The sequence below is a fragment of the Gouania willdenowi genome, assembly GCF_900634775.1.
Source record: "Gouania willdenowi chromosome 24 unlocalized genomic scaffold, fGouWil2.1 scaffold_320_arrow_ctg1, whole genome shotgun sequence".
Taxonomy (NCBI): Eukaryota; Metazoa; Chordata; class Actinopteri; order Blenniiformes; family Gobiesocidae; genus Gouania; species Gouania willdenowi.
The window spans coordinates 361,370-389,182 of NW_021144848.1; the positions used below are offsets into that span (position 1 = coordinate 361,370).

The 27,813-nt window shown below is 39.1% G+C and overlaps 1 protein-coding gene across 1 annotated transcript in view; it reads left to right on the plus strand.

Moving 5' to 3' along the window:
• Positions 1-27,813, plus strand: part of LOC114458298 (leucine-rich repeat and fibronectin type-III domain-containing protein 2-like) — a 214,028-nt gene that overhangs the window by 58,003 nt on the left and 128,212 nt on the right. The gene's annotated exons all lie outside the window — the stretch shown is intronic.

Below are 27,813 nucleotides of genomic sequence, written 5' to 3' on the forward strand. Positions count from 1 at the left end.
ACCTGAGGATGTCCTAAAATGTACACCGTACTACAGCGATGAAGTTATGAAGCAACCAAAAAGCGCAACAATGTTGTGATGTAGGCGACTGTACACCGCGTTCGGTGTGAGCGAACTTGTGTGTGTCTGACTAAATTATATCCCTTTGTTTTGAAGGTCCCATATCATTCATTTTTCACCCATCTCCATTTGTTCTAAGAACCCCAAAAACATAGTATTTGAGGTTTATTTTCCCAAACTCGCCTGTTTTCCAGAGTTTTAGCCTCTGAAATGTGACTTTGACCAACGGGCTGTTTGGGGCCTGCTTATGCATATTCATGAGTGGGCGTGTCTATAGACGCTGCCTTCATGCCTGAGGTTGATCAGTGATCACCAAGCAATTTTATTTTGCTATCCACACACTGTTGTTATTGTTTTCAGCTAAAAAAACTGCACATTACATTAAAACACATGGCTATTTAAGCGGCTGTTGTGATTGTGAGTCCGTCTTAGCGCTTCAGGTTCTCAAAGCAGCAGCAGCAGCAGTTATCAGCTGCTTCAAAACAGACACCGGAGTGTTAAGCTGATAAGTCACTTTCTTTTCTTCCTCTATTCTTCTAACTACAGGAAAAGTGCATTTAAGGTGATAGTCATTTGTTTTGCGTTACATTGTGTCACAAACACGGCAGATCATGTCAAAGGCGATACAAGGCAATATAACAGGTACTAAAAGTGGAACAGCTCCCCACTGCTCCTCAGCTTTACATATACGACAATAAAGTATAAAATATATTCCTTTTCACGGAGAACGGCAGGTTACACAGAGGTGCTTGAACACATATCACTGCGCCAATGTGCTGAACCACGAGATGCGCTAGAAACCACAAGAGTGGAGTACCCCTCCACATGAACAAATAGTGCATACACTACAATGTAAGTTCGGCTTTGGCAGCAGACACTTCCTGGAGGGGGCGGTTCAGGCGATGTCAATTCAGGACAGATCGCTCGTTTTTTCAGAAGATGGTGGAGAAGCAGCTCAGAGAGCAGGACTATTAAGAATTTCTCAGAGATGCAGAAAGGAAACCCAATCATACTTTGGGGCTGTTTTTGATAATGAATTAACATTGTAACAAGGTTAAAAGCTCCAATAAGCTGATTTTCATGATACAGGACCTTTAAAAATAAATAATCCTATTTTATTTTCCAATGACAAAGGTTTCACTGATGAAGCGTGCAGGGTTCAGTACCTCTAAGAGGTGAAAGAACCATGATTGTGCTTTTAAAGCAGCACACCTAATCACTGACTCATCAGTTATGGTGTCATCTATCCCAGAGTTATGTTGATTATTAATGAATTAATTTAGTCCAACAGACACGTGTTGTGTTTTATTAATGAATGAAGTGTTGCAGCTTCATATTCAGTCCTCAGAGGCAATGCTTTCATTCGCCACAAGTTTCCTGAATTCTAAGGGAACAGCAGGAGAATCTGAATGATAAAAAACTGCTAATATTTGATTTATTTTTTAATCTTCTTATTTGTCTGCTTTGCTGCTAGTTTATCTCTTAGTGATGAATATAACCTTGTATAGGCTATAGAAACCATTCAATTGTACAAGTAGAGATGCTGTATAGGCTCGACTGCATCACAAAAGCAGTTACCAAGACACACAAAAAGTTTATATACTAACATTTTAAGTCAAAAATGATAAAATAAATAATAAAAGTGCTGTCGACTCAACATTAGGAGTATTTGTACACTCTATAAATCCTCATTCTGCTTTTCCATGTGTTTCAATTCCACCAATCCTCTTGTATTTCTATCAATAGTAATGCACTGTTGTTTCATTTTGCTTAATGGAAGAGAATATTCCCAGTCACTGCTGCCATTTAAACAGCTCAAATCTATTTTCACTTGTGCAGGTTGCTATAGATGCCATCTGCTCCCTCTGCTGCTGCTCTATCTGGGCAGCCAATCAAAACACTCGGATGTCATGAACAGACCAATCATTGTGGGACGAACGCGAGCATGTTCAAGAATCATGAGCAGGATGAACTTTGGGATGCAGGACATCTCCTAAAGTGTGCCATTGTTCCTTCAAAGCAAGAGCAGATGTCAGCTGCTAAAAATGAAGCCAACAACCTGCTGGTTTTAGACAAGCTGTGAAGGATGGGGCTGTGTTTATTTATTACCACCACAGAGGATTTAACTGAAAGGAATGAATGGACTCAGAAACCAAACCGTACTGGAGTTTAGTACATTTGGCTGAAAATGATCAATAGATGTAATTATTTATTAGAATGTCTAAACCAAGCCACTAATGAGCTTTAAAAATATTCTAGCCATTTGCAGCTGAATATTTCGTCAGGATCCAACACTAATGATAACTTCACTGTGTTGGAAACGGACCTCGTAGAGTAGGCTTTGTTGAAAATCGAACACAAACATAAAACTAAATTTGGTATGTAGTGCATGACATTATAGTATGCAAAGATGATATGTGAAAAATACCCGTATGTATATGCACAGTGGGCACACTAGTCATTAGGCTGCTTCCAAATAGTTCTCCCTATCTCCTTTCCTATCCACTTTTCCTTAACCCCCAGAAGTGTTTAAGTGGCGGCCATGATAAGGAGTGTTCCAGTTCTCTTTAAGCTAAGGAAGGAGGCTCAATGCTTCTTTATTAACTTCCTTTATGCGGCGTTCACACCGAATGCGTCTTCTGTGGCACCGAACGCATTCTGGCGTACGAAACGTACCGCCAGCGGTTCGCCATCATACGTGTTGTCTGATAGCGACGACCCGCCCACCAGCGACACATCCAACTCAGTGAGTTTCACTGCCTGCTGAAGCTTTTTCCCCTCTCACAAACAAAAACCACCAGTGAAAGAAGCCGGTGTGATTAGCGGCTAATGCTATGCTAGCTCAATGCTACAGAGAGAACTTTTGCCTGCTACTACCACCTTCTTCTATTCTACAATATAAACTCATCATGACAGTAAGATAGACCATCCTAAGTCAATCTACTGCAGTAATTCATCTCTGAACCAGTAGAAAATGCTGTGAACACCTGATTCTGCTTGAAAAAAAAGACATCATATACCGTGAAACTTCAAATGTACATTTTTGGTTAAACCGCCCAGCCCTAGAATGGAGAGACGACATGTAGCCTCAGTGTGCTTCAGGTTTTTGTCATAGGTTCCAAATGCATCTTGGGAAACTTGGAAGTATACATCAATGGGAACGCTCATCGTCCTAGTTTGATTTGTTTTTGATTTGTTTTTGATTTGTTCTTGGCTGTCATCCAACATCACCAATTCAATACAAAGAATACACAGTCATTTCAACAACCAAAAATGGAATGGACTGAAGCAGTAACTGCTTTTCAGAGCCCATCCCCAAACAGCATTATATAAAAAAAACAATAGTAACAAATCAATAACCAACTAATCAACTCAGTGAGTTTGTAGTGGACTGCTTGTTAGTGTGACATTTACAACACAGCCTTGGACTTATCCATGCTAATGTACACACACACACACACACACACACACTTTATTCCCGGTAATTCTCTGACTTCCACTTCACACTGATCACACACACACACGTACACACGTCATACATTTATTCAGCCTTGGTGTCCACAGTGGGTGTTTGTCAATGTGTGGTCTATGATCGTGTCCAATAAAAACAGTGGATTATTAATTTTCTCTGAGTGCCATCATAATCACATTTCTCCTCTTTCCTCTTCCTCAGTGCATTAGTGCTGTTTGTTTAGTCCTTAATGACCTTAAAGCAGAACTAAGTAACTTGCGCTTAGCGCTCCCCCTAAAGGTCCCTTTTGGTTATGTCTCTGTCGTAAACAATCCGCACCCCCGAGGCAGAAGCTCCTCCCTCCCGCGTTAGTGAGACGGGCAGCGGGGGCAAATTTAAAGCGGTTAATCTTGAATAAGCCTTTAGTAACTCATTAAGTTGATAATTTATACCGTAAAAACGGCGCTGTTTACAATAAAGGACGTGATCAGCCAGTTGTCTCCCCTGTCACACACACACACACACACACACACACACACACACACACACTTTCCCTGGTAGTGACGTCACTGGAGCGATGACGTGACCAAAAAGCACCACCGTGTTCAAGCGACTCATCACGGGTGATTGAAGCGACCGCAGTCGCTACGGTCGTGTTTGGTGTGAACGCACCTTTAGTGTGTATCGGGCTGTCGTAAAGCAGTACTTGTTGCCATGAGAACGAGAACAGAGCTGTGAGACTGCCACCGGGTCAGAGGCACGAAAGTTGCAAGTGCTGTTTTCTGGCAAGAGAGAGCGAAGGGGATGAAAGACCCCTCGCTCTCCCCATAAACACTTGTTTACCCTCAGAGGGGCTACGAGAAGGATTTATTAAGGTGAAAAAGTGACTTAGTTGTGCCTTAATGTGTGCATGATGATTTAAGACTAAATAAGATATAAACACAGCACCATGGGATGGTGGTGACTAAATCTCACACATATTTAAAGGTTCATCCTATCATCAGCTGAAGGCACCTGATCCACACAGCTGAGTTCAGACTTTCACTGTTTATTAAATGTGTAAATCAAATAAATGTAAAGATGATTTGATGTTTATCTTCGCTACCATCATCTTCAATAACTGTTAAAAACACTTTCTTTGTGTCTCATCTCCTCATTTCAAAGGTTCCTCCGATGCCTCCTAAAGGTAGATCTGAAGGTGTCATTGATCCTTGTGAGGAACATTTGGTGCAGAGCATCAGTGCCATCTGTTCCATGTTTGGAGGCTGCAGTCGTTCTATAGAGACACAAGATCTCCGTGTAATTGATCTTGTATCAAAGCTGCAGGCGTTTGCTGTGGTTTTGTGAGTCTGTAGAATGTTAGATGTGTTTGGTTGAATCATCTAAGGCAGGAATATTCTTCATGTAGAAAAGTTTATTAGTGGTTAGACTGTAAAATTGTCTGCTCAGGATTTGACACCTTTTGTTAGATGTCAGACCTTTCTAACCAAGTCCACATTTTCTACGGTGACTTGTTTGATCGGTTGATGTTTTTCTGACGTTATAATTATGAATACCTAAGGCCAATGCACAGCCAGCTGGAAACAATCAGGACAGATTTGAAATATTACCAATGACAACATTTAATTCTAGCTGCTGTGCAGCAACAGTCGGGGCCAGGCAGTTTGAGGAAACAGCAGCTGTTAATTAAAATCAGTTATTAAAACAAAAATTCATTAGGACAGCATGGAGATGTTGGTCATTTGTTTTAAACAATGATTTATTGGCTCCATCAGTAGAAAATAGAAGTTTAAAAATGATATTTTTGCATTGACTCCAGTTGTTCACATGAGATCAATTCAAAGTAATGTAAAAAATAAAATTGCAATATTTTCTATCTACAATAACCAGGGCTGAGTTCACTCTCAGCTTTTATTTGATTGGCTCCAGCTCTCATTTTCTTCCTCAGCATCTTATTGTTTTTATGTGTTTTGATTAAATGTTGTATTGTATTATAATATGGACACCTGCGTCTTTTATTGAGTTGAAATCACTGGAAATGCCATTGTACTCACAAAACTGAATGTAAAAACTGAGCACACAAAGTCAGGCCACGCCCCCATGCTACATCTGAAGTGGGATTTTCCGCAAAAATTGTGTCTTGTTTGCTTGGAAAACGGTTGAAAATGCTTTTTTAACCCTATAAGTGGAGCTAAACCTTCGGTAAAGAAGTCTGACGTTGTTTCTGTGGAAATCGCAGAGAAGCAGTTAGCGTAGCGAGTAGCAGCACCTGTAGCTATGATGCTAATGCTAATGCCTCCAACAGACAGGACACAGGAGGAGAACTATCCAGGACTCAGAGACAGAGAGAAGAGAAGGAGACCATGGGGACAGTTCTGCTATGGATATTAGGACGTTTGGACAGAGACTCAATTAAAGCTCAGATGAGCTGCTTCTTTAGGTTTATGAAAGACAAGGCAGGCCTCGGCTGTGAAATTGGTAAAAAAAGTTGCGAGGATACAAAGTTGTCCTTCTCTTTTGGACAAATAACATGTAAGCACATGTTATATTTTCATTTTCTGCTGCGCTGCTGTTTCATTAGAGGAGTTATGGTGTAATGTATGGCTACATTAGTTGTGATTGTGCTGAAACATCACAGAGAGAGACGGACGAGCTGCTGTTTAAATGTGAACTCATCATTGTATAATTAATTTGCTCAATTAATTTGCTGGGTTAATTAAGTTGTTTACATGAGGAAAGCTTAAAACCTTGTTTATGTATTTACTGTAAGGGCTAAAATAAGTTAGTATTTAAAAATTTCTCTTTAATACAGTTCAGAGTGGAAATATTTAATTTATGTATGAAAATAGTATAATATAAAAGTCTTTTTGTTGAGAAATTGTTAAATTAAAATTGTAATATCAATTGTAATATCAATGATTATAAACATAAGGAAAAAGGAGAGTATAAGTACAATGGCAGACGTGCCAGCAGGAAAATATAATAGAATTAGCTTAAAGGTAAATATTAAACATTTCGGTTTATTCGTTGTTTGTGTTCATGTGATATTATTGGCCCATTTAGTTTGTAAAAGGTTTTTTTTTATCCTTGACATTTTGGTCTCTCTCTTACTGCCTGAACAACATGTGACCAGTGTTCCAGGACCTGATGATTTACACTGACAAGAACTCTATTAATGAGCACTGTAGGCTCAAATGTTAATAAATCTAAAATGTTTATGGGTGGTTCGTGTAGAACAGTCTGAAGATGAGCTGTAGACAGTTTGGAGTCAATTGAGTTGAAATCATGGGAGTTTAATAACTTACAGGCTTAAAAGGACAAAGACATTTTTAGTGATTTTGGTGAAAGTTGCCATTTGCTAATTATTAATTTTGATAATAATAATAATAATAATAATAACTTAGTAAGACCTCTATTTGCAAGGCAAATACGTATTTGGCAATTAAAAATTGGCAACAATGACAACCTGTATCTCAGTTTGTGGCCAAGTTATAGGGAAAAAAGTACCGTATTTTTCGGACTATAAGGCGCACTTAAAATCCTTTTATTCTCTCAAAAATCTACAGTGTGCCTTATAATCAGGTGCGCCTTATGTATGAAATTAATATGTCAAAATATTTTAGTACAACTTTGGTAAACGATGAAGCTGCACCACTTGATGGATTTTTGGCGCTTCAGGGCTACCGTAGTCAGACGCCTCGTGGAGTGATATGTACCTGTACTGTGCTTCAACATACTGAACTGAAAAAGTGAGTGTAATGTTATGTATTTTATGTGTTAAACCTGAACAATGTTGAGAATTATTGTTAATGAGTTGAATAAAGTTTGACTTATCTGACTATTTTGTTTAATATTAATATAATAGTAATAACAATCCTGTGCGCCTTATAGTCGGAAAAATACGGTATATGTTTTGTTTTGGTTGAGCTTTGTTGTCCTAAGAGCGTCTCACTTTGTTCACTTTTCTGAGGAGTTCTTCCCCTTAAATATGACCTTGAGCAAAGGTCAAGGTCGCACGTTGAAAGGAAATGTTGTTCAGTGGTACCAATATGGTACCAGTGGCCACGTTGCAGGGAAAGAAATATAAATATATATTTTTTGACCCCTTCTTTGACCCCTACCGATCCTTTTACTGCTGAGTCGTACAGCTTCGATCCTACAAAATAAAATAATCCACTTGAGATGAGATTTTCATAAATGTAAGCATCAAACTTGAATGATAAATATTCGTAGAGATATGGAAAATGTTGGTTTTTTTAGACTTGATGCAACCTTCACCTTGACATTATGGCTCCAAAAAACGTCTAGTGCACATCCTTGACATTGCTCCTATGAGATGACATACTGTACGTGTCATTAGTGCTGCATTAATAGCTTCACAACAAAGGAGTTGTGGAAGAAATAGAACTCCTACGAGAACAGTATATTTGGCCTATTTCAACTGCCAAATGCAATAAAAATAAACTGGTTGGTGTTAACAACCTAGCTAGCATCCAGAGTCGGCGCCCGGCAGTATTAAATGGGGAGGCATTAAGAAAACTGTGGGGGGCACAAAGACACTCTGTTCAGACATCGATCCCAGATATTTGGATATTTACAGGAAACTAGGACAGAGCTTCATGTTTTAATCTCACCACACGGAACGACCGACAGACGGACTTTTACTCTACTGCGTTTAATAAAAATGATTTGGTGTCATGTTGTCCACCTCACACTGATGTCAGAGGTGTCATTTATGTGTTGATAATGTTTGGTTATAAAGTTATTGATGATGGAAGTCTGAATCTGTGAATATCTGTGAATATCTGCCAACTTTACTCGTGTTACGGTCCAAATAGGATCCAGATAAACTGGTGACTGGACGGACTTTTGCTCCCAGACATAAAAAGAAGCAACGCATAAATCACATTACTTGTGAAATAAAACTTTATGAATACATAAATAAATCAAAACCAAAAAATGGATGTTACATAAAACATGCACATGTGGAACCAGAGGTGGTGTCATAAATCTACTGGTGCTCCTCATTTCTTATGATCAACTTCTGTGTGTGTTGACGGCTCCTGTTAGCAGTATTTATAACATACTAAATACTTTTTTTTTAACTACCCTAAAAAAAGCTGTAATTTTTTGTTTCAAAAGTGTCAAAGAGTAGAAGTTCTATCATCTAATTTTCCTCACACCAGCCTCACAGTTAACAGCAAGTCACCAGTTTATTTTTGAACTCTTTGGACATAACACCGCGAAACAAAACTGTTTTTTACGAGTTAAAACATTCACAGACTGACCAGGAAACTGCTGGAATAAATCCTAAACATTCCTATTGTGTGAGGAGACCTGGTCCAGGACCTGGGGAGGGAAACCAGGTGCAGCAGACTTCAGTTCTCAGTCTATTATCCCCATAAATATCACACAAACAGAACAAGTTTAAAAAATAAAATAAAAGAAATAAAGAGAAAAATGCTGCTTATCTGGGTTTTGGTTTTTCTGTACTTCGGTTTTGGGTTTGAATCAGAAAAACAAAATAACCACACATTTAGTTTTAAAACGGAATAACTAAAGAACGAAGAGTACACGGATTCTGTAGCAGACGTAAACCCCACAAAACAAGGATATTTTGATGATTTCAGACGGCAGATTCTCAGGCATCCTGCTCTCCATCTGGTTAAACAATTCCACCACAGTATATTACATCTATGGAGCAGACCCCCGTCCGCTGTCAGTGAATGGACACAGTCGGTTGCGATAGCCAATCAGATTTATTTGATTAATAAAAAGCTCCCCCTGTAGTGGGAATAGTGGGGGGCACTGCCCGCGAATGCCCCCCCATGACGCCGACACAACAACCACAAATAGTTTTGTTGATTGTTTTACAATAAGAAGAAAACGTGCTTCACTTTGGGTCAATCCTCCAGTCAGGGAACATTACCGATGAACTCTAAGTTCTAAGTTATGCTGAAAAACATTGAGTGTGAAATAGTTAAGTTCCAACAACATGACAAAGAAACAGCCAAATAACTAAGGTGCTGTTTGTAGCAGATAGCATGAGTCATCATTTAAAGTGTTTAGTCGTGACTGGTTGTGAGGCGTCGTCATAAATGATCAACAATGTTCTTTTGGTACTATTCTAAATTATCAAGATATGACTGCGGCAAAATTGAATATTTTAAGCCACTTTGTGAGTTATCAGCCTGGTAACTTATCCATAAATAATGTAAACTTTCATAAACAGCTTTTTATTGAGCTGCAGCTTCTCTCATTCACACCAGGGAACATATACATATAATACATATTAGTAGTAATAGTATTCAGAAAAGCTGTTTAAGTTACTGAATTCCCAAATACGCCATTAAAACACATCTCTTCAAAGCTGAGATCAACAATGAATGTTGTTTATAAAAACTTTAACTTGTCCATATGGTTTATTTTTCTGTGTCTGTGCAGCAGATGTTTCATATTCTTGTCACTTTTATGATGCTTTTCAGTTGACGGATTAGTTGAAGTTCTCCTGGCTTCCACATGTTTTGGTTAGAGTATGCTACGCTACGCTACGCTACGCTCGGCTAATTGTCGCTACTCAGCAGTGATGCCCTTGAATTGCGCTTCATTTCAAAAAAGTACAACGACAGGTTGGCTGCTCTCTTTTCACACATAGCGCTGATGGTTTCTTCTGAGTTTGAAAAGGAGCTTCATACCAGGGTTAGTCTAACAGTGTTTCTCAAATGGGGGTACGTGTAACCCTCGGGGTAAGCGATGGTGAGCAAAATTAACAAATGAAAGCATTATAAAATGATGGGTTTACAATGTTTATTTTTAGTTAAAAAATGATAATCATCCTAAATATTACCAGCAACTCACAAAACAATCATAAAAATACACAAAATAAATGATATATAATAAAGAATAATAAAAAGAACAACCAAATACACAAAATGACACCAAAAACACACGCACTGAGAGAGAAAAATACTTACCAGCAACACACAAAGCGACAACAAAGACTCACTAAATGAGAGAAAAATACACAAGATCACTACAAAATACACAAAAAATAACAGAGAAACATACAAAACAACATAAGAAAACCAAACGACACTGAGATAATAATTTAAATAATACCAACAACACACATAAATGACAACAAAAAACACAAAATAAGAGAAAAATACACTAAATATTAAAAAGAACAGACAAACAACAACAAAATTACACAAAAAACCCACAAATTGATGAGAGAAATGATCTTGTTTAGAAAATGAACTGAAAATACAAGTATTAGGAGGGAGATGACTCTAAATGATAAAAACTATAGAAATAAATCTATTCAGGAAGCACTAAATACTGTTTCATTTCACTTATTTACAAAATGAGATTCTTTAAAATGTGTGTTATCGCTCATTCATTCCATCATTATGATCTAAAATAAGGAATAAGAGAAATGGGTACTACTCCATTCACTAACTCACACTGTTTTGATGAGCTTAGTCGTCCCATGGTGGTTGCTATGGTAACCTAAACGTCCTGTTTCAAGGTGTTTTCCTAGCTGAAGTCATGTCTGGATCTGTAGTAAGATGGAAGATGATGGTTGTTGTTCCTGAGTCAGTGGAAAGTAAAAATCCATTCACTGTAATCTAGAGCAGGGTTTTCAACCTTGGGGTCAGGACCAAATAGTCAAATAACAATTTGAGCTCATTTTTGCTTATTTTTACCATGTTTCTGCAACTACACCAAACTTGCCATATTTTTAACCTGTTTTCATCATATTTTCTTGCCATATTTTTTGCTCCTTGCTTCATTATTCCCAATTTCAATGCCTTTTATGCACATTTCCACTTTCAAAACATTTTTGACACTTATAATCTCTTTCCACCACTAATGTCACATATGTTGACCCATTATTGTCACTTTTAACCTCTTTTCACCTTATCTCTTACAAATATTTGCCAATTTAACCTCATTCACGTTTCTTCATTTCCATTATTTGCCATTTTAAACTAATTGTTCACTCTAATTGTTCCAAAATCGACCCTTTTTACCACTTTTTCTGTCCGTTTTTGGCAACTTTTAACCCATTTCTGTGCTTTTTAACGTTCCATTTCACCACCATTTTTGGTCATTTTTAACCCATTTTATTTCTAACACTAAACTTCCTGGATAACAGTGGATATTATTCAGATGAATAAATAAACGGTTATCATAAAGTCAATAGAACAATGGACCATCATTTTATTTTATGGATCCCCTTTATAGATGGCCTTATCTCCACAAGTGACTTTGTTAGTTACATTCAGCAGCTGCTGACAACACCCTCCACTGCCTCAACATAAAAAAAAACAAAACTCACTGTAATGGAAGTTCCTTTTTAACAGGAACATCAGCAATGTTTCTCCTGACAAACTATTACCTGAAACAAATATATTTACAGTATACAGTCTGTCTGGACTTTTGATAAAATGTTAACACATGACTTTTCCTCATGCTGAAAACGTGACTGAGGAAAATTCCTTGGATAAGTAACTTTAAATCTGATTCCTGGTTTGGAAATAGTAACGCGTTATATTACTGAACAAAGTGCTCATATCAGAGTAACTAAGGCATCTATGTACAGTATGTGCCTAAAATAACTTGAACGCTGATTGGCTGAAATCTTCAAAGTGGTGATATCCGTTTATTGAGGAATATTACATGTGTTTAAAGCCTGTACGTCGATATAAAGACATTTATGATACACATTCTTCTTTAGCTTTGTAGCTTTAGTTTTGTAAGGGAGGCACATAGTCATTCTTTTGTCTTATGAACATTTTTATTGGTGTTTTTTATTGATTGTAAAACCCAAATGGGACCAAAGATGATTGATTTTTTTTTTTGTTTTGTTTTTTTTTTAAGGTAAATGGAACTCCATTGATTTTCTTGGGCTGTTATACATGAAGGCCATGGGGAGTGGGAGGAGGACGGCAGTAGTCTGTGCTGGGTGTGAACGCACTGTTCCATCTATAATGTTAACTCTCAGAGCAGGATGCTGGCACTGAGCGTGAACACGACTCAGTCAATGTGTAGGTGTGAAAGTTTCTCCATCTGTAGGCTTTGCTTTGGCTTGGTGACGTCTGCCACTCCATTGACTCCTTTAGTCAGGACCTCATTCTCACAGCTGCTACGTACTGACACAAGGGGCACACACACACACACACACACACACATATATATATATATATATATATATATATATATATATATATATATATATACATATGAAGATTAAGTATGTGAGAAATACTTAATGGTTAATGCTATATTGATGCTAATGCTAGGTTAATGTTATGTTGATGTGAATGCTGGCTAATGCTATGTTCATGTAAATGCTAGCTAATGTCATAGGGGTGCTAAACATAGAGGTTAATGGACACTGTGGATATGGAAATGAAACGACTGTTTCAAAACAGCGGAGAGGATAAAGCTAACTCACTACCAGCCGGTACAGACAAAGCTATCAGACCTAAGGAGGATCCTGTTCCCGTTGATACGTCAACAGGTGTGAGTCCTCCCTGGAATACTCTGGGAGCTAAGCCTAAGAAAAAGTCATATCCACTTCAAAGGCTAACGGGCAGAGCAAAGCGCCCTGATATCAATAATGAGACGGACTGGCCTGCACTCCCTTCGCAGACTGCAGCCTCAACATCAACAGCCTTGTCTTCCCAGACACAAAAATGGACATCTGTTAAAAGCAGAAGTATCACCAAGTCACAAACCCAGTTTCATGTAGAACTGGGTAATCGATTCGCCCCACTGCTGAATGACCTAGGATCTGCTCTAATGAGGTCAACACACAACCTTCTGGAACTGCGAAGACTGAAAGTGCTTCAGGAAAACAAAAGCGACATGGTAGGCCAAAGCAACAACCTCACACACTGATAGTGGGAGACGTTTCTGTTAAAGATGCTCAGAAGATGTTTAGCAGCAACGTGAAAGTGATCTGCTTACCTAATGACACAGTATCAGACCTGGCTGACAAAATCTTGCATATTGTGGCAGATTACCCACATTTGAAAAATGTTGTGATTCATTTTGGATTAAATTATTTTGCCAGGTGTTAAAGCAGGATTTCACCCATCTGCTAAAAACTGTGAGCTGTTTACAGCCTAAAGTGTTCATCAGTGGCCCAATACCTCCAGTCTGCAAAGGAGATCTGAAATTCTCAAGGATTTACTCTTTGAATAAATTTCTGTCTTCGGCTTGTGCTGCCCTTTCACTAAATTTTAGAGAAAATTTTCTTATTTTTTGGGAACGTCGTCATCTTTTTAGAGCAGATGGACTGTGTCTAAACAAGGCAGGAGTGAAACTTTTCACATTCAACTTATTTTACTTCACCAGTCACACTGCTATCAGTTCTGATAAAGACAGAGGACAACATGTACCATCGGAGAACAAAACAACAAGGAAAGAACATGGAGTCGATGAGCGTCCATTAAGCAATGAAAATTAAAATTGCCGAAATGAAGAGGTCACCCCCCACCCCCCCTGCTTCACCCCAACATTCACCTACTTCACCTCATCAAGCTTCTCTCCTACCCCTGCCCTCTTAGATTTAACTGCCCAGATTAATGAGCTGGTTCTGGCTGGCACAAGACTGACACCCCACCCTTTACCCCACCATGGTCTCATCTCATCTCCTCTAAAGAACCAATCAGCACCACCCAACCCTCCTCGACGATACCAGGATCACTCTTCTCCTCAGGCTGATAAGAGCATGATCCAAACAGCAGGCTGTGTTCAACTTAGCGACACATGTTTGATGTGTGCTGGTTCCGGACTGCAATACCTCTATTTGTAGGAACAACCAGAAAAAGTCAGGGCCTTATGGAGTTAATGCAGAGTTAATGCAGAGACTGATCTGTGCGTGATCGTACCTCCATCACCCTATTTCACCAAACGTTGTGCTACCTGTCAAAATGAGGAAATGGGTACCTGTGCCCCTGCTTACGTTTGAAGCCAATCATGGGACGATCTGTTACTTCTACGAGACCAGGGGTGATAAAACAATCGACCTCTGCTATGGCAATGTCAACGACGCATACACTTTAGAGGAGGCCACTGATGTAGTAACATCATGTATCACCTTCTTTGCAGAGATGCTGGTCCCTGTAAAAACTGTTAATCCCAGGATAACCAAATCACTCAAAACAAAACAAAATAGCATTTAACTCAGGAAACAAACAGGAAGGTAAACTCATCCAAAACAGACTGAATAAAGAAATAAAAACAGCCAAAAGAGCGTATAAAGACAGGATAGAGAGGCTTTTTAACAACGGAAAGGCCAGGGATGCTTGGCGGGGAGTGAAAACCCTGGCTGGGCTCCCCTCCAACTCCACCTCATCTGGGCTCCCTGCGGAGGTGTCTGTCCACATGTCAGAGAATTTTAACAACTTTTACTGCAGTTTTGATTAAGCCCAACAAGGCACTACATCAGTGGGCACCTGCTGAAAGCCTGCTGCAGTCAGCCAGCTGGAGTCTTCTGCTCGCTGTTCAACGGGAACTCCATTCCCTCAATCTGGAAGTCCTCCATTATCTGCCTAGTGGCAAAAAAGAGCAACCCTAGTATTAACAACAACTATCGGCCCGTGGCTCTGACATCACTGGTCAGGAAGAGCTTTGAAAGGCTCGTCTTCGCCCAGCTTTAGGCTGATGTAGGGGTGCACTCTGACCCACAACAGTTTGCTTACCAGCCGCGCAGAGGCAACATTGAGTTGCCTTGTGTATGAAAAGTATAGCAAATACATTTGCCTTGCCTTGCCTAATGCTAATGTTAATGCAGGGTTAATGCTAATGTTAACCAATGCAATGTTGTCGCTGCAATGAATTGTGGGTCAGCATTATGTGGTCTTATTTGGTAAAGGATGCATCAGTGTTTCCTAGGCTAAAGGAGGTTATAAAGGAAGCATTGAGCTAGTGTTGTGTTCAAGACCACACTATCCGAGACCAAGACAAGACCAAGATTTCCATTTATATATATTCATGGATCTTGTGGATCAAAAAACAGCAATAATTATGTTTGAAACTAGAAATAACTTACTTCCCTCTAACTTACAATATATGTTCATGGAAAGAGAGGGGTGCTAAACTGGAAAACCATGAAAAGTAGATGTATATCTGTTTGTGGGGTGAAGCTATGGAATGCATTACCAAATGAATTGAAATATAGTAGGAATATTTAAAAAAGGTCCAAAGATATTATGATGGAAGAATACATTGGTAATTCTTGGCCACAGAAGAGTGTCTGAAAAGGTGCAGTGAAGTGTATTTTCTATCATTTTTTTATTGAATTTTTTTCTCTCCCTAAAACATTATTTTGTATGGCAGTATAAAAAATATGGTTATATGGATGTAGGTACAGTATGTATGCAGGGTTCTCACCAGGAACTTTTCACAGCACAGGGGGATCACGTGGCACAAGCGTCATTGGTGCGGAAAATTTTGAAATGTACAACTCTGAGGGTCAAATTTAGTGAAGTAAAGCTAAAGTAGTTTTGTTGTTGTTTTATCTTTGTTCCAGCCTTACTTTATAGCTAAAAGTTATTTGTTGAATTGGTAAAGGCCATGATGAATGGAGTTAGTTACTCATAGTTACGCATGCTTGGTTCCTCCACTAATAAATACTCACACACACTGTAGAGATAAGAACTGTTTGCTTTTCAAACTTAAATGAGGTAATATGTGTGACCTACAGTAATATTGGAACAAACACACACGCGGAGGTTGCACGCGCGCACACACGCGGAGGACGGGTGCGCACACACGCGGAGGTTGCACACAGTAGAGCTTTTTTATCGGGCTGAAAAAAGAAGACCCGGCCAGATAGAACACGACCCGAACCCGTCTGACCAGAATGAAGCCAATGTTTCTTTAAAGATGCAATAGGTTACTTTTATAAAAGGGACTTTTTGTCATATTTGCTAAAACTGTTACTATGTAAAGACAGCATTACATGAAATTAGTAATATGTAAAAAAAAAAACAAAAAAAAAAAAAACAAAACAGACTCATTAAGTCCCACCTACTGCTCCTACTACAAATTGCCAGAATCTACCACGACAGAGCAAAAAGAACCAATCAGAGCCAGGATTGTGTTTGATGGACTGTCTGACAGCTGTCGATCACAGCTCCCGCCCCCTTCCTCCTCAGCTAGCGTTAGCATCCACAGCTTACATGGCAAGCGACTGTAGCAAATGCAGTCACTTCAATCGCCCATGATGAGTCGCTTGAACATAGTGGTGCTTTGTGGTCACTCCATCACTTCATCGCTCCAGTGTTGTGATGACCAGGGTACAGTGTGTGTGTGTGGGTGTGTGTGTGAGTGTGTGTAGAGCCGGTGACAGGGGAGAGAGAGGGTTGATCACTTATTCTTTCAAGTCTTCTCTCTCTTCCAAATTACCGACTGCACCTTTAAGCCCAGACACGTTTCTACTATAAGTATTCACATTCGTGCATACGCATGTACAATGATCCGTTGTGAGTTATAAACATGACGAGCAGCTTCATGTGAACTGTGTCCAATTGAGGCGCATTGCATATTTGATGGTGCATTCAGGCAGCATCAGGCTGGGGTCCTCAGGTTAAGACGGGGCATCCGAGCAAATTGCCTGTATTAAATAGATGGTGATGTATGTGTTTCTCAGTTATGCCGATTAGAAAGAGTTAAAACAACTCGTGAACGACCCTGTTGTGTCCAAGTGTGCAACAATTATTACGATGGTACCGTTTAAAAAAAGAAAAAAACAACAAAAAATCCCCTCTACGTTGCTGAAAACAGAGCGTAGGGGGCGCCATTGCTCCCTAGGGGAGAAAAATTACAATGTAGGGGGTCCCTACGCCCAACAGTGCTGGTGACAACCCTGGTATGTATGTATGCATGCATTGTTTATCAATTAATATTGTATTTTGAAATATCAACGGCTAATGGGGGGGGTCCCATGGTCTGACCAGAGTGCTGACTCTTTATGTTCTGACTCTGACCAATAAACCAAATCAAAAAGCTCTTTGATGGAGAAAAAAAAAAGTACCCTAGGCTCCTCCTCCCACATGCACGTGAAAACAACAGTGCGTGAATTCCAGACAGTGTCAGACAGCAGATACCAACATGATCATGTGTTGCTAATCTGTTTCCAAAGGCTTAGCTCAGCTCATCAGATCAACCTGGCATGGACGACAGGCCCAAGGCTTTAGCATTAGCATGCTCAAATGATTTCATTACACATCAGCGTTCAAACAGGTCACTGCTCAGTGAGCGACCACAAATAAAGAACCGTGAGCTCTAAAATCTTTGTTTCTCATGTAAAATACGTTTATTATTGTGAATTATCCAAAGACTGAACACTTTCAAACAAGTTGGAAATAAAGATTTTTTTAAAGACAGATTGCCTTAATGAAATAATCCATTTCATCTTTGTAATGAACCCAGTTTTACTCTATGTCCACTTTCAGCTCACATCATGCACAAGGCGGAGAGTACGTGCTGTGGTGTAAAGAACCTCAGTATTTATCAGGTCCAATATATACAGACAAACAGGTTCACAGTTAAGGTGAGATCAAGAACCAGATTACTTTACATCACAGATCACATGATTGTGACATTTGACCAATCAGCAGAGACCTGGGAGGCCTCCAACTTCCTGTTTTCTCTGCAATCAGAAACTCTTGGTCATGTGGCTCAACTTGCTTTACATTTATGATTGAAAGATCTAAACTAAACATGGTAAGTTGATGAACTCGCAACTTTTTTACTTGACTAGTTGTACTAGGTGAGGAAATATACCAGCCTGTCATTGCCCGATCCCGGTAGATCTCTGAAGCTAAGCAGGTCTGGGCCTGGTTAGTAGTTTGATGGGAGACCACTGAGAATTCCAGGTGCCACAGTGGGGGACAGTTGGTATCTGTCATTGTGTCATTTGGCAAGGCACATTGCCTAGTATGAATGTTGTGTGTGAGTGAGTGAGTGTTGGTGGTGGTGGGAGGGGCCGATGGTGCACTATGGCAGCCTCGCTTCTGTCAATCTGCCCCATGGCAGCTGTGGCTACAATAATAGCTTACCACCACTAAGTGTTGAATGAAAGAATAATCACTTAATTATGTAAAGCGGCTTTGAGTGTCTATGATAAAGCGCTATTTAAAATCCAATGCATTATTATTTTTTATTATCACACACCTAAAAATGAAAGTTAGTTTGGTGTGACTGCTTTTGGACGTATGCCCTAAGCATCTAACAGGTACTTGGCACAATTTCTTCACAAAAATGGCAATAAAACATTATGTTTTAATGTTACCAAGTGTTTTTATAACAGTATAAAACCTGCTTTACAATGATTCAGACTTTTTTTCAACCATTTATTTTATTCTGAAGCAATAATTAGTAAATGTGTGTAATTTTGAGCATTGCTTACCTAATAATAATAATAATAGTTCTATATATTGCATTTGTGTTGTTTTTAGCAAGTCTCTGCTTGGAATTTATGCCAAGAGAAGAGTGATTTTTCTCATGGCTGCCAGTCCTGCTTTTAGTGACGATGAGTAGGAGGAAGATGACGAGGTGGCAGACCCTGATTTTGTCCCATTCACCAACAACCAGTGAGGTATTTCATCAAACCCAGCTCTGGGTTAAGTCCAGGTTAAACCTGAGAGTCCGGCTTCGTTAAGACTTGTTCTTACTGGAACGGCCGGATCATTGAGAAAACAGCTTGGTTACCATGGTAACACAGTCTGTGGGTCAAACCTGCTCTGACCAGGTTTAAGCAGCAGGCTTGGCTGAAGCTGCAGACGCACTCTCATGAAACCACGTCATCATTATTAAATAAGTCGTTTAGTGATGTTTTAAAACACTCAACAAAGATCTATAAAAGATAAAAAAAAAGGAGTCAAAAAGACTTTTAAAACACCGCTGGTCATTTAAATTTTTTGTAGTTTCACAATGTCCGTTAATCATTTAAAAACAAAAAAATAATAATTCAACAGTTGGGTGTAGAAATATAACACATTTCTTTACTTCTTTTAAAACATAGTTGAATACAAGTAAAATTGCTGATTTAGAAATCAGAAATTACAAGTACCCATAAAAGCAACTTAATTACAGTAACGTGGGTATTTGTACTCCATTACTTTCACCAGTGGGGATCCTCACCATGGGATTGTGTGTTTGTAATAATACAGCTTGGCTGTGGGTTGCTCTGACTGGGTGTATTTGAACTGCTCCAGAGGCCACACCCACAATCAAGGCATTATTTTAATTCCCCCCTTAATGACTGGTCAGCAGAAACCTGGAGGTTTAGTTACACTTGAACAATAACTCATCAAGTATCCTTGGAATGAATGTGTTTGCTGTAGAACGCTCGACCTTCAGGCCATGCGGACACACGTATGATAAAAATCAGGGATTCTGTGAGCAGCACCGTTCTGTTTCCACACGTAGTGTCTGTAGCACCAAGGTCTTTGGTCTGTGCTTTAGCCATTATTCAGCTTTTGATGTAAGATTAATGTCTGAAAACAAATTAGTGTGCAAAGTGTTGCAGCACTGTGATGGTTGAACGTTTCAACCACATCCTTCCTAATTATCAGCTAAAAGCAGCGATCCTGTGACTTGATTGTTTAAAGCGCCCTTCTTTAGTGCAGTGTAATGTCATACACACAGCAATCACAAACTGAAAGCTTTGGATGCTGATAGCTAAACAACACATATTTATACACATATATACAGTATACACATATACTCTTTTATTGAAGTTCTGTCATGTGTGCAGTCCTGGAAACAGCTGTTTCAACGCTAATTGTGACTTTCAAAATAGACTAATTACATTTGACTGAACACGTTATTGAGGTTTCTTTGTCTGTGCACTGGAGTCAAAATGAATTAAAAGTCATTTCTTGCAAAAAGTTTATGTTTTGCTTTTTTCAGGCAATGAAAACCTGCTGCAACAGTAAAACTGTATAGGAAAATGTATGTAGTCAAATAAACAAGAAGAATGGAAAGGAAAAGTAAAGACTGAACTCAATGTAAATTCTCTTTTACTGTTACAGACGTATCATCTTTATCATCAGAACAATATATTTCTGTCTATGAAGAGTAGGCATAATGTCCAAACATAAAAATCATTCATGTTTACTGACACAGATTCAGGAAAATTATCTGTTTGTTGCACAGATTGTAAACATGGGTTGGACTAAATGGAAAAGTAATACAATGGTTTAAGTTCTACTTGGAGGAGCGAAGTTGTTTTGTAAGTATTGGTAACTTTGAATCTGACAGATTACCATGTCCTGTGGGGTTCCTCAGGGCTCTGTTCTTGGACCCCTTCTGTTTAGCCTTTATATGCTTCCTTTAGGACAAATTCTACACAACTGTAACTGTATCTATCACTGAACCCACGTGATAATGGTCCCATAGAGGTGTAGTGTGACTGCTTAGAAAAGGTAAACTGCTGGATAAGTGAAGGTGGAGGTGATTGTCTTTGGTAACAATGAAAAGTGCACTGCTGTCAGTGAGTACCTTCAGTCTCCATCTTGAAAAGATAAAAACAAAGTCCCAAACCTTGGTGTTCTGATTAAATCAGATCTGACATTCAGCAGTCACATCAAATCAATTACAAAACAGCTTCTGCCACCGAGTGGAAGGATTAATGACTCTGAAAGATCAGGAGAAGCTGCTCCATGCTTTTACCTCCAGCAGACTGGACTATTGTAATGGTCTTCATTAGGCTTTATCGGATTGGCCGATATTCTGCATTTTATGCAATTAATGTGAGATGTCAGATGTTATGCCTTAATTTGCCGATCAGTGATGTCATTGTCGTGATGAAACTCTGTAGATGTTCCCACTGAATTGTTTTATCATCTCATTTACACCAAAGAGTTGTTTGCTTTATGTGACACAGCTTTATTTCACTTGCATTTGTGTACAAAGGTGAAAACGTCTCTCTGTTGCAGCAAAGCGGCTGCTCTTAGTGTGTGTGTGTGTGTGTGTGTGTGTGTGTGTGTGTGTGTGTGTGTGTGTGTGTGTGTGTGTGTGTGTGTGTGTGTGTGTGTGTGTGTGTGTGTGTGTGTGTGTGTGTGTGTGTGTGTGCGTGCGTGCGTGCGTGCGTGCGTGCGTGCGTGCGTGCGTGCGTGCGTGCGTGCGTGCGTGCGTGCGTGCGTGCGTGCGTGCGTGCGTGCGTGCGTGCGTGCGTGCGTGCGTGCGCGCCCCATCTCTGCTGAGCACCTGTGAACACAGACTATGAGCAACAACAGGTTATACAATGCCACAGTGAGGAACTCCTGTATGTCTTTGCTCATAAGGCTAATGCTAATGGAGGCTTCACGTAGTGTGGTCAGCTTTAAGTTTATACATGATATGTTTACTGTATGCAAGGGAACCGTGGCAAGATTTCTTACCTCAGTGATGAAGACAGAGGTTTAAATCCTGCTGCTGTCAGCCAGAGACACTTTTTACTGAAAATGAAATCCTCAGCTCACACACGTTATGTTGGATCTTTCTTTTGATTTCTCGTGTTTGCATCACAGCTTCTCAGTTTCTTTGTCGCTGTGATGAAACTTTCTCATATTATTGTTTTGGCAGTGGCTATCCGTACGTACATATCAATACACCAACATTCTATTCGTATGCAGCGCCCCTCATTGGCCAGTTTAGGTCACGTGACTAAGACTAAACCTAACCCTAAAAATTGTTGTGATATAGGGTTATAATCTAACCCTAAAACGCTACATACTGTACGTGTACTTTGGTAAATGTACCAATAGCACCGGCGGTTGTCCATACGACAACTGTATAAATAGACACTTTCTATTTTTTTTCATCATTGTGTGAAGCTAAAATAAATGTTGAGAGGCAGAATATTGTCTTTTTACCACTTAAGTGGTTCTTTCCTTTCCAGATTGTGGATGTATAGATGATCAATACGTAGTTACAGTGCGATTGCACTCCGCTATCAAATAATTGGACATTTACTTTGCTTTTTTAGTTCGGAAAAGCCTTCTCTCCTGTTCCTGGATGTAATCTCCCTTTGAACGTAATTGTTTATCATTTGTCCTTTAAGGGAGCAGAATGGCCCATAGATGTTGACAGCTCCAGTTATTGGTAACGTCTGCTTTTCCCTGTGGTCTGTCACTGCTGCGTATGAACAGAAAAGGTGAGCTTTAGCTTGTTCCAATATTACACACCCCTGCTGTTTGTGCGGTAGTATTTGATTTTACATTTGAGTTAAAAGATGAATAAAAGCTGGGATTCCATACCACCAGGCCTCTGCCAAGACAGTTTATATTGGAACTTGGAACAGAGTTGCTTTGGTCCATTTTTACCCCCCGACAGGCTTTTATTGCAGAATCATAAAACGTTCTGAATTTCAGCCATAAAACTGTGATCTCCAAAAAATAAATTGCATGAAAGTTGAGCTTGTAAATTTTTCACCAGGGTTGGAAGAAATCTCTGAGAGCAGGTTTTAGACCCGAGCCGTTCAGCTGTTAGCTCAAAGGTTAGCCGCTGGTTGGTACCATTGTAGCTGTAAGGCTAGTGACTGTTAGGTTGACTGAGTGCTGAGGAGATGTTTCATGTAGAATATGTACATGAACAATGTAAACACTAAAGCAGTGATTCTTTGATCTTCTAGACTCTCAGAACTTTATATCTCACAAGAAAGCCTTTTCACACTCTCGGAAATCTGGCTCTCGTTAAGTTCTCGTGCATGAGGTCAAAGGTCAAGGGGTATAAACTCGCCTTGGTCGACAGTGTAGGCCAGGGGTGGCCAATCCTGGTCCTCAAGAGCCCCTATCCAGCATGTTTTAGATGTTTTCCTCTTCCAACACACCTGATTCAAATGATTAACTCATCAACAAGCTCTGCAGAAGCCTGGTCAGTTCAATCAGGTGTGTTGGAAGACCAAAACATCTAAAACATGCTGGATAGGGGCTCTTGAGGACCAGGATTGGGGACCCCTGGTGTAGGCAGTGAGTCTGACGGAGATTTATATTATTTTCCTCATTGAAGCGTTGATTCCTTGAAAGGAAATGTGGTTTGGTGGAAAGACAGTTAGCTGCTAAAGCTAATTCTGCTAAAGCTAATTCTGCAAAAGCTAATGCTGCTAAAGCTAATTTTGCTAAAGCTAATTCTGCTAAAGCTAATGCTGCTAAAGCTAATTTTGCTAAAGCTAATTCTGCTAAAGCTACTGCTGCTAAAGCTAATTCTGCTAAAGCTAATTCTGCTAAAGCTAATTCTGCTAAAGCTATTTCTGCTAAAGCTAATTCTGCTAAAGCTATGCTGCTAAAGTTAATGCTACTAAAGCTAATGCTGCTAAAGCTAATTCTGCTAAAGCTAATGCTGCTAAAGCTAATGCTGCTAAAGCTAATGCTACTAAAGCTAATTCTGCTAAAGCTAATTCTGCTAAAACTAATTCTGCTAAAGCTAATGCTGCACACAAACTAAAAATTCAGGTTCTTCCTGACTTTTCAAACAGTGACCTAGCAGTGCTGTTTCACTTATCGGCCTGTTTAGTGTCCATCTTATGCACTTCCTTCAAATTTGTAAATTGAAATAAAATATTTGCTTTATAAAAATAATCTTGGACCTGGTTAGTGAATGTTGTACTTCGTAAATTGACTTTTTTAAAGTGAGAACTCATACTGTCCTTTTCACACTCTCTCTTGTCCCATCAATAATAATATTACATTTTATTTATAAGCGCTTTTCAAAAACTCAAAGACACATTACAGTTGTTAAAACAAGTACACAAATTCAAAAAGAAACTAACAACAATAAAGTAAATCCAGAAAATACTCAGAGACTAAGTCCCATCACTGGGAGAAGGAGTGTGGAAGCAGAGGAGATCTGTCGCTGTTTCTCACAGCGGTTTTACAAAGTGCTTGGATAAGCGGAAAGCCATGGTCCCCACCGGTCCGAATATGTGCTTCGTTCCCGGGTAGAGTCCGATTGCGCCCACTGGAGAACCTGGAAGTCCCATCACTGTGAGGAGTGTGGAAGCAGAGGAGGTCTGTCGCTTTGATACTGCTTCTCACATCGGTTTTACTTGGATATGTGCATCATTCCCCGGGCAGAGTCTGAATCCCGTCCCTGGAGACGTAGTGAGTGTTTTCGTCCACCAGGGGTCACCTGTGTGGAAACAAGAGGATTGCCCTTGCTTCCATACTGCTGCTGAGCTGCTCCTATGGGTTTTTAAAAGTGCTCGGATCGGCCGAAAGTGGCATCAGCGGAAAACTCTGGTCCCCTCCTGGAGTCTGAATATGTGTAATATTAATAATATAAACACTAAAGATCACTGGACTAAAACGACAAACGCTGTCAGCTTGGAAATATCAACAGAGCGAACGAGCTTGTTGACGTTTTTACCCCTCTGACCTTTGACCCCGCAGGTCGCACATGCACAGTTCCAGAGTGTGCAAAGGCTCTTATTGTATTGAAGAGTGGGGAAACAATTATCAGAGTTCCGTACATCCATTGTTCCTATTACGAAAAGGCGCAATAAGAATAATACATAACACTGAATATTTCGCACACACTAATAATCTCTTTATTCAATCTAAGTTACTGAAAATCCATGACCTTGTAAAATATTATGCTGTGATAATTTTTATTTAAAGCAATATAGTTTAGAAAAATAGCCTTAAAATAAACGTTTGGTCATGATACCCAGCACTAGTCAGAAATATAATGAAGTACAGATGTGAGGTGGGGTTAGAGTTGGCCTGTTTTATACAGAGTGAATAACATTAATAAACATTAGATCACTTTAATATTGATTGTATTGACTTGTCAGAACTCTGCATTTTCTTAAAACCTTAAATCTTAAATATTAAACCAATGTCAGAGCAGGACACGTTCCATAAATCATATTTCAGATCAATCACACACATATAGTGACAGCAGAGCCTCTGTATGATGTATATCAGTGTTTCTCAAATGGGGGTACGTGTACCCCTAGGAGTACGCGGTGGCAATACAGGAAAATTAACAAATGAAAGCATTAAAAATAGGGGTTTTTTATAATGTTTATTTTTAGATAAAAATGATCATCACAAATTATTACAAGCAATTCACAAAACAGCAACAAAAACACACAAAATAAGTGAATAATATACAGAACAATAAAAAGAACAGACAAACATCAACAAAATACACAAAACACACTAAATGAGAGAAAAATACACAAGATCACCACAAAATACTCATAAATAACAGAGAAACGTATAAAACGACATAAGAAACGACCAAACGACACCAAAAACACACACTGAGAGAGAATAATTTGAATAATGCCAACACCACACAAAAATGGCAACAAAAACACACAAAATAGAAGAAAAATACAAAAAAGGGACATTTGCAGAGTTTCAGCAGCAGATAAATAGGAAGATATATAAACATGGGCCTGTGCACAGTACAGATAGAAAGAAGGAAGACATGCTAACAAAAACAATAAAACAGAATACATACATATACACACTAGAATTTCTGACTGTTGTATGTGGATTAGCTACAAAAAATGTACTGAATATTAAGAAGAATAGACAAACAACAACAAAATACACAAAAATGACTTCAAAAACACACAAAATAACGATAAAAATGATCTTGATTAGAACATGAACTGAAAATATATGGATTAGTGTTGGTTCCACAGGAGGAAGTGACAGGAAATGATAAAAGGAGGCATTAAATACTGTTTCATTCACTTATTTACAAAATAAGATTCTTTAAAACGTGTGTTATCACTCATTCATTCCATCATTATGATCTATAGTTGTTTTTTTCACAGAATTATGAGCAAAATGTCGTAGTCGGACGTAAGGGGGTACTTGGATTCAAAAGTTAGAGAAAGGGGATTTATGAGCCAAAAAAGTTTGAGAACCACTGAGTATATAAAGATAAAGAACATGTGTTCTTTATCTTTATATACTGGCTTTGTTTAACTCCATGTCTGTAGCAGAGATATGATGCATCCCATAACAATGCATCACATTTCAATTAAAATCTAATTAGTTTCTCCTCAATGCAAAGCAGTCTAGCGAAAAAGGCTGCTGGCTCTGATGACAATAGATACCCCCCCTCCTGCAGTTACTAACACACCCCCATCCTCTGCATGAGCTATTGTGTTCATGCTCATTTCAATGGATTCATTAATCACACACACGTCACATCACTGCTGAGTGAATGTTGGAATTCATCACATTGGCCGAATTTAAACGATGAAATCTTTGCACATGCAGTTATCAGATGAACAGTGGATTCACATTATGCTGATGTGTCAACAGAAAACAACCCACACTGTTGAGGTGTGAACCTGCTCAGACCTAAGAGCGTATTATGAACATTTGAGTGGATTTTAATATGCTGTGCCTTAACTGCTCTGTTTAAAGGAGCATTTTACATGTGTTCAACATTCAGAACGTGTCCTGGATGCGCGTCTGTGTCATGTGGGACAGCCTTAAAGCTGCAGTGTGTACGTTTTTTTTTTTTTTTTTGGCGTCATTTGGTCAAAAATCCCGAATCATCTTTGAGCATATTGTAATCTGAAGTGTACACATAAGATACTTTGATATTTTGAAATGGAACGGAGAGAGGATACTACATACTGCAGCTTTAAGGTCAGGCGGATCTGTGTTTGACCAACCGGCTGTTGTGGTGTGTTGGCAGAGTTAGGAGTGTGTAGGCGAGGGTCTCTTCACCCGGTTGACCTGGCCAGAAAATTACCTACCCTGCCTTTAAACATTATTTATATAGGGACAATTATAACAATAGTCATCTTGTAGTGCGAGATAACAGGCAACAGATTGTGTGATGGCTTGGTTTCTAAGAAGGGTTTAGGGGCTGGACAGTAAAAACTGTTTGAAGATGAAAAGGTCTATTGTAGTGTGCAAATATGCAAACCATTGTAATATACAGTTTTGAATAGCAGAGATTATATTTACAGTAATAATATATTGTGTGACCCTGTGTTTCTGGGTGTGCAAGAATAGATTAGAATAGTCTTTTATTGTCACGGTACTTGGTGGTACAGTGAAATTTGAGAGATGCTCGCATAGAGCTACAGTACACCACAGAGCATAGAATTAAAAGACAGGAGCGAAAACAACAACAAGGCATTAAATATGTACAAAGATGATAAAAAACCAACGTACGGCATAAAAATTTTAAAACGAGACAAGGTTATGGTGCAAAGGTTACGAATGTGTTCGAGTGAGTAAATATTCTTTTGATATTTTTTTAAAACATTTTTCTAATTAATAGTTCATCCCAAGGTGCCTTTTTCAATGCAGATA